This window comes from Arachis duranensis, chromosome 3 (genome assembly GCF_000817695.3).
Source record: "Arachis duranensis cultivar V14167 chromosome 3, aradu.V14167.gnm2.J7QH, whole genome shotgun sequence".
NCBI classification, from domain to species: domain Eukaryota; kingdom Viridiplantae; phylum Streptophyta; class Magnoliopsida; order Fabales; family Fabaceae; genus Arachis; species Arachis duranensis.
The window spans coordinates 101,634,909-101,644,195 of NC_029774.3; the positions used below are offsets into that span (position 1 = coordinate 101,634,909).

General features: G+C 28.5%; 1 long non-coding RNA gene across 1 annotated transcript; it reads left to right on the top strand.

The window, feature by feature from the left end:
• The first annotated feature begins 6,902 nt into the window (after positions 1-6,902).
• Positions 6,903-9,061, top strand: LOC107479922 (uncharacterized). Its single transcript, XR_008007438.1, has 3 exons — positions 6,903-8,002; positions 8,674-8,755; positions 8,969-9,061. It is a non-coding gene; the product is annotated as an uncharacterized LOC107479922 (long non-coding RNA).
• Positions 9,062-9,287: the final 226 nt, after the last annotated feature.

Sequence of the window (9,287 nt, forward strand, 5' to 3'; positions counted from 1 at the left end):
TTTCTTGTTTATTAAACTTCTTTCTTTGTTTCCTTTTTACCTTTTTGTTTGAGTTTAAATTAATGTGTGTATGAGTGTGTTGGTGGTGTTGTGGGTACTTAAATGGAAGGGAAGGTTTGATTTAAGATGCGAGTGTTGATACCAAAACGTGCTGCTTTTGTTTTTGTTTTTGTACTTGCCTCCATGTGTGTGACCATTCATTTATGTATTTGTCCATCTTATTATTGGATTAAGTATACTTCTTATTTACACTCATTTTTACCAGTAATATTAAGTTAGAAGGAAGTAGAGAAGATGTTGGAATTAAAGTTCAACATGTGAATAACTTAATTGAAAAAATACCTTTAATCATTTTTTGTTAGACATGATTACAAAAATAGCTTGTTTATTTAATATTTCTCAATTTATATATTATATCCTATAATAAGAGAAAAAAATTATAGGAACTAAATTTTAGTTAATCAACATTAGTTAATTTTAATATTTAAGTTTTTAGGAGTTAAAATTAAATATTTATGATTTAGAATTTAGAATTTAAAATAATTTAAAAAATTGAGTGCTATTATCTATAAAAGTTTAATTACTTAATATTACTCATTAAAAGAATTATAATTACACAAATAAAAAATAATTCATTTATCATTTAGTTTTTCACAGTATTATATTTGGAAATTTGCGTAGTTGATGTGCATATTTCATCAGTTATTTTATTATAATTATTATTTCATCTTTGGATTACTAGTATCTATTTGATCCTTTCTTATGATACTTCAATTAATATATAACATATAGTGGGTTATGGAGGCAAATATTATTTTTTCTTTTATTAGTAAGAAAAACAAATGAAGAAAACTTGGATACTTGCTTCTTGGTATCAGAAGGAGTAATAATCAAAAATCATATCATACAGATGCGGGGACATCATAGGTTAAGAAAAAGCAAGTGAACTCATTCTGTAAACATAACGGGGTTGATTTTGTGCAAAGTTATTCGGACATGATAATGATGAAGGGATGAAAAGACATAGGAAATTTTGATAGAAATATGGATTCAATATACAATGAGTTGAAAAGGGAAAAACTATATACATTAGTTAATCCAATCATGGTCCAAGCAAACAAAAGGGAAAAAGAGAGTGAAGACAGCATAATGCTTACCCCTAAAAGCAACATTTGATATGATTACACATTGTTGGCACTAAATAGATACCCACTTTTCTAATTAAATACAAGTTTAATCCCATTATATTTATAGTATACTTTAGAATATTTCTTAAACTTCTAACAGTAAATTAGTATTTCATTCATGTGTATAATTCACCAATCGCAGTTGGATGGATTGACTTGCAACAAATTAAATTACAATTGGATATTTCAACATCAGTCCAAAAGGTTCTTTAGTCTTTATAATAATAGGGCGACGTTTGCCCCCATGTGAGACCAGATGTGAATTTACGGCCACGATCTTGTAGCGGTGACAATACATTGTCCAATCAACGGTTCAGATCAAGACACATACCACTGTATGTGTGATAGAGGATAAAGAGACAAATAAAAGTTTGAATACAAAGCGGTAACAAATAAATAAATAAGACACTACTGTATCCCCCGCGGGGGTATGGGAAGATAATTATATTGCGGTAAATTATTATTTCAGTCTCTCATACATTGATTAAATTTTAATTTGATCCATAAAATTTTAAATATTTTATTTTAGTTTTAAAAAATTTAAACATTAATTTTAATTTTTAAAAATTTTAAATAAATTTATGTTGTTTTATTTTTTAATTTAACATAAATAATTAACATATTAAATAGCTAATAATATTTTATTTCTTTAAATAAAATCAACACATGAATTATCCCTAACGTAAAAATTATTTCTTTAATTTTAGAATATTGATAATTAATTGATAAAATTAAAAAAAATTTTACAAAAAGATGTAAAAAAAATATTATAGAAAAGTTTTAATTATATTTTTCTATTATATGAAAAAGAATATGACTTAATAATAACATCCACATCAGTTAATTTATTAAGCATTCGTATTAAATTTAATAATTAGGATAACATTAAATTTCTTTAAAATTTTTTAAAATAAAAAATATTAAAAATTAAATTAAAATTTAACCTATATTAAAAACTAAAATAATATTTATCCTTCGTATAATAATTAATGAGACACAAAAGGTTCAATTGATAGTTGCTTTGTTAATGAACCCATGTTGATAAAACAAACCTTTTACATATTAAAGATCAAACATGAATGAATTACCCTGATGAGATTCACGGAAGGTTTGCCTAATCAATACAATTGAATTTATTCAATTAATATAAATTCAAGAATAATACTAAATGTCAGATGTTTTTATTAATTAAGTTTAACTAATTAAATTTAGTTTGATAAAAAATTTTAGAGAAGTGCATTTTATTTTATATTTGATAAATAAAAAATTTATATACTTAATCTTGTAATTTTTAAAAGTTATGAGTACTTTTAAAAGTACTTAAAAGAGAATTTTTTAAAATTATTTTGTACTTATTAAAATTAAAAAATCTAATATAATTTCGTATATTAATTAATATTCAAATTTAATTTTTACATTAGTGTCTATTATAGTATTTTAAATTTTAAAAACTATTTTACCAAATACATTTATTATTATTTATGCTTATTAAAAATTATTTTTAATTTAATGTATTAAATACAGATGCTACAATTTTAAAAAACTAACTTTTAAAAGCTAATTTTTATAAATTACTTTTAAAAAGTAAAATTTAACACACAAAAAATAAAACAAAATTTGATCTCTAATTTTTTTTATTTTTTTAAAAAAATATGGTAATTCACAATAAAAAAATTTATAAAAAATTCATTTGACATAAAATTATCAAATTTTAAGGATTAAAAAATCTTATTTTTTTAATAATTATTGCAACAATTTATATTAAAATTTAATCTCTAAAGTATTTTTTCTAGAATATATATCTAATATCTATTTTTTTTTTGTCTTTAGGGATCTATTTATTGTTATTAGTATCATTTTGGATTTTTTTATTGGCGATGTAAATTTTTAGGTATTATTTTAATAATTTACTTGATTTTAGCTGTTATTTTTATTCTGGGGTTACCTGAAACTGGATTGTTTTTAGACTTGAACGTTAGGTTCAGACTTTTTTATTCTGGACAGTCTAGCTTCTACTTGTACAGAAGTGTCGCCGTCCAAGTTTTTTGTGAGGAGGTGGAGGTGGTACCTGTAAGAGATTTTGATACTTAAATTAGCAAATATTTTAGTAGATTTTTTAGTAGATAGGATTCTGAATAAATCTGAGGATATCCATATATTTATAATAAAATAGATAACCACATTTTAGATTAGGTCTACTTTTGATGGAAGATAATGATTCTTTTTTTTTAAAAAATTGTTGAGATATTTTTTCTAAATAAATAAGAGATATCTTAGAAGTTAGCTACTTATTTAGATAAGTAAAACTGAACTACTGTCATCGCGTCCGACTTCTATAAAATCGAGTAAGTATAGATGAAACTAATTTTCTTAGATGAATTTTAATTATTTTAAATTTGACTATATTTTTAGGCCAAAATATGAACCATTTCTAAATTCAAACCACGAATAATGAATTGAGTTAGATTTTTTTAAAAATATTTCTTACAGATACTCTTCGTTAACTAATTCATTTATTCGTCTTTTGTTTTGTTTTTAAAAAATAATAATAAAAATAAAGATCTAAGTATATCTAATTTGAAAACATATAGTTCTCATGGTGAATTCAGCTGCCCCCAATAAATTGAATCCTCTCTCTTTCGGAGGTGATGATGTATGTAGAGCCGTTGGCCACACATTTGAATGATGAATCCAGCTGACGCTATTATTTAATTACTATATTACTTATACAACAATTAAAAAGAAATAAGATATTGGAGAACGAGAAAAAAAAAAAAACGTACGTGTCATTAAATGTTTTACAATTTAACATAAAAAAATTTAAACATAAGACAAATGCAATAAAAAATATTGATTATTTAACATCTTTATAAATAATACATACTAGACAACGACAATTATTTGGGGTAGGTTCCCTTATAAAGGGTTTTTAATTAATTTGTTTGAAATTAGATAGAGAGAAGAAGAAGTGGGTCATAAGGAAGAAGATGGTCACCATCCTAAGTAGGATCAAAATCAATCAACTCAATAAAAAATGAAGGATCTTCTCTATATACATGTACATGTTGGCCCCACCATACCAGCATAATAGTCGTCGTTCCAAGAGTGTTTGTCTTCCACAACATCACAAAACAAAAACAGGCCCCCTCTCTCTTTTTCTGTCTTTTTCTTACTCTTTTATGTTTCTTTTTTGGAGCATAATCTCGAATGCATGCCAAAGTTTTATGTTATGTTATGTTATGTGTTCCATACAAAATGTCTCGTGTATGTTTCTGTAGGGTACAAAATGTCATACATATTTGCATTTTTTTAATATATTTTTTATAAGTTCTATCAAAAGAAAAAAAAATGTATCGTTATTTTAATAACTAATATTATATATATAGCACGATTGTTTATAATTAATGTAGGATTTTCATTGCTTTTGTTTATATATGCTACGTGTATGACTGGAGGAATTTTTGGTGTCTTATATTGTGGATTCAGACTTTTTGTTTATAAATAATTGAGTAGTATTTTGATTGAGCCAGCCACTCTAAGATTGTACTATAAGGGTTATTGATGAAGCTGTGATTTATGACAATTAAATCCAAATCTTGAATAAGTTAAAACATTAACTATCAATTATTAAGTGCACTGTTGTGAAACAGATAAAAAGAATAGGGAATTAATGCCGTACTTCAATTCATAGATTTTGTTAAATATTTGGTAATTAAGAAAATTTAAAACCGTAATAAATGATCTCAATATATTACAGTAGTGTAACTGGCTTCTTGGTTACAGTTGTTGGATAAGGAACCTACCCGGAAAGTGTTAGTTTTAATTTTATGACGCATTATTACTGTCTATCCCGTGAAATTATTTAATTATTTCAATAACTTATTATTTAGTAACTTTTCTTTAATTTATACGGTTCTACTTCACGCTCTTGATCATTACTTTGATCGAATACATTGTCATAAACAACACAACATAGCCAAACTAATGATCATAGACATTTATTAAGGATGAGTTACACTCCAACATTTTGAGTCTATGATTATAAATCTTCTATAATTACGGTTTTTATTTTTATAGTTACGGTTATTTATCATAACAAATAAAGAAAAATTATGGTTACGATTTTTGAAAAAAGAGTGACCATAAAGTATCTATGATTATGATTTTTTAAAAGAGAATGGTCTAAAGAAGTCTATAGTTATAGTTTTGGAAAATGACTTAAAAGGGTCTATGGTCACAATTTTTTATAATGACTAAAAAAATGTCTATAGTCACGATTTTAAGGGGTGACCTAAAAAAGTTTATGGTCATAGTTTTGGGATTGATCTAAAGAGATTTATGGTCACGATTTTTTACAATGACAAAAAAGGGTCTATGATCACGGTTTTTCAAAAAAGGATAACCTAAAATGATCTATGGTCACGATTTTGGGAGATGACCTAAAGGGGTCTATGGTCACGGTTTTTTAAAAAGGTGACCTAAAAAGGTCTATAGTCACAGTTTTGGGAGGTAACCTAAAAGGGTCTATGGTCACGATTTTGGAAGGTGGCCTAAAGAGATCTATGGTCACAGTTTTTGGGAGTGACCTAAAAAGGTCTATGGTAATGATTTTTCGAAAGAATGACCTAAAAGGGTCTATGGTCACATTTTTTTTATATATTTTTTATAATTTTAAATATTTTATATATTTAAAATTTAAAAATTTTAATAATTAAAGCTAATAAAAATTTTATATAATTTATTTAGGGTGACCTTAAAGGGTCTATGGTCACGGTTTTTTGGAGTGACCTAAAGGGGTCTATGGTCACGGTTTTGGGGGGTGACCTTAAATGGTTTATGGTCATGATTTTTCAGAAAGGGGTGACCTAAAATGGTCTATGGTTACGGTTTTGGGGGTGACCTAAAAGGGTCTATGATCACGGTTTTAAGGGATGACTTAAAAGAGTCTATGATCACGGTTTTACGAAAGGGTGACCTAAAATGGTCTATGGTCACGATTTTAGAGTGACTTAAAGGTATCTGTAATCACGGTTGTAGAGGGTGACCTATGGAAGTCTATGATCACAATTTTTCGAAAAAAGGTGACCATAGAATACAGTTTTTTATTTTTTTTAAAAACCCATCCCCAATTCCTTTCCAAAATCCCTATTTCCTCACTCGACGTTCTTCACTTAGGAGTAAAAGGTGAAGATAACCCACTGGTCGTGCTCGAGCCCCTCTAATAAGAAAATAATCTATTAAGAATGACTAAATTGATTTTATAAGTACTTCGAATTTAAGTTAATTAATATTTTTGTGTAATTTTATTATAATTGATTATTTTATATACTTTGAAATTAAAATTCTTGTAATGAAAAAATAATAAAAAGTTATATAATTTAATTTAAATAATTGATATTTTGGATTTAAACAGTACTTGATAAAACGTAATTAATATATTTATTTTATAATTTAAGTTAAAAATAATTATTTTTACTCAACAGTATGTTAATAAGTATTCTTAAAATATTTTTAGTGGAGTATATTTAATTTAAAATTATTATTCTATCCATCAATTTTATCAAAATATCTATTCTATTCAAATTTTTTTATAAAATTTCTAATTTTTAACTCTAATTCCCAAATTAAAAATCACAAAATCCTAACCCTAAACCCCCAAACCCCTAATTTTTCAAAATACAAACCCTCAACCCCCTTTTCACAGTAACACACGCACACACCCACAGAAACGCACAGAAAGAGGAGACGGCGCCGATAGAGCTGGTAGCCGCTGTTGCAGTCGATGCTCGCAAAGAAGAGAGAGAGAGTGAGGGCGATCGAGATGAGAAGAAGTAGAGAATGAGAAGACGCGAAGATGAGGAGCCGTCCCGCACTGCCACTGCGTCGCCGTCATTGTCACGCGATGGAGGAGGAAGCCGTTGCCGTCGCCATCGAGCACGAGAGAAAGAGAGAGGTTTGCAGTGGAGTGAGAAGGAGGTAGAGATAGGCACGATCGAGAAGGAAGCTCGCGACAGAGATGAGACGGACCGTCGCCATCACCGCTGGTGTGGTCGGAGTTGCCGTCGTCGTCGATTGAAGGTACCACCGTCGTAGTGGAACAAACCCAGAGAGAGATGAACAAGGCTCGAAGAGAGTGAGCGTCGCTCCTCTGCCGTTTCTGCTCAGCGTCGCTGCCGCCAGAGTTCATCTCTGCCGCCGCCATTGGAGATGAACCCAGTTGTTCTCTTGCTGCCGGAGGTATTGTTGTCACTGCTCTAGCTCAATTATGTATCGTTACAGTTGCTGTTTGGCTCAATTATTTTATGTCATTGGGATTTGCTTTAAAGTGTTTCTTGTGTCATTAAATCTCAATTATGTATTCCTTGTGTCATTTGTGTGTAAATAGTTCATCCTTTTCCACATGTCGATACTGTGTTTATCTTTTATTTTTCTTTTTGTGGGATCACTACACACTATTATTTATCTAATGACTAAAATTGGCATGGTTCGTACATACTCCTGTATGACTCACTAGGAAGCATTATTACAACAAGATTTCTTTAAGGTATGATTTAGTTGATCGGCGGACTCCAACTGGCTTCTTTAAGAAGTAAAGATTGAAGTAAGTTGCTTTGATGAATGAATTTTGGCATCAGGTTTAGCTTAGCGTGTTCACATGAACGCTTTTGTCTCCGGATGTTAGGAGGTCATCATGTTTATCCATCTTGGCATCATTTTAGTGCTATGTTTGTGTTGTTCGAGATGCTTGTTTATAAGCTTCGAGAGGCGTTGGATCAGACCCCTGAAGCCATTTGATCTCGCCACACTAATCTTGAGTGAGTTTAAGTTTCAATGTGTCATGTCCGTGTCACTATTTGGGTCATGTCATCACCTGCTCCACCGAAATAAATGTACCCAGTGTTCTAGAAGGTTCTTGAGATCAATTAAGCAGCTAAGGACACACTATTAATAAGATATTTATAAGTTCTTTTACCCAAACTACTCATCAACCATTTTACGGTGAAAATAGTTCTATTTTTTCTCTCAAATGTCACATAATAGCTCAAATTGATTGGACTGTATACTTTTTAAATTTAGTTAATACTATACTATATACCTTTATAAAGTTTAAATTTAGCAAAACCAAATCTATTAGAATTCAAGTCACCAAATAAAAAAAATCTATTTGAATTGTATGGCTGTTGAAATTAAAAGTATGCTGCTGAATATAAATTGAAATGCTTTAGCATTTAAAATTACAAAATATGCTTTAATAATTTCTTTGCAGCTTGAACAAAGTAAATTTGAGGAGAAGAAGAAACTTGAAAATTAGAATTTTTTCAGAATCCAAATCTGTGAATTGGAAGAATAAGGAGCATACTTACCTAAGTTTTGTCGATTGCCAATCTAGAGCTTTTCAAGTTTGCTTTGTTGTTTATGTTGCTTTATTTTTTATTTCTGTTTTCTTTTTACTTGTGTTATATTTATATTATTTGGTGCTTTATAGGAATTGAGAGCTACAATGAAGCCTGTCAAAAATGAAGTGTTAAAAACAAAAAGAAGCTACTCAGAGGATTTTAAGTACTTTGGTAATATATACAACTATCTCTTCAAGTACTTTATATTATTTTATGATGTGTCATATACTATGATGTGGATGTGTGTTGTATAGTGTGTACTAGCTATTATATGTGAGATGTATATATGTTTTAATGATATGTTTTTTTTCTTCTTAAGTTGAAAAAGAATAAATGTAGGTGTTTATGTCTAATGTAACTTTACTTTGCATGTTAATGAAGCAGGTGCTGAGCTTTCAAATGTTTAAGTGACTGAAACAAAAGTTCTCGAGCGTTGAGAAGAAAGAATAGCAATACCAGAAATAATCTATCCTGGCAGAGTCTAAATTTTTTTGCTCTCACGCCTGTGGAACAGTTTTGTTAATAGTGTCTACTTATCTTAATTGTTGATTATAATTTTTTATTTTTAAATTTATTTTGTGATTATCATCATTTTGGAATGTGATTATGCTTTAAAAAAAAATAAATCTCATAAAACAAAATAGGCTTTGGTCACGGTAAAAACCGTGACCATAGATAAGGCTATGTACACGGTTTTGTGGGG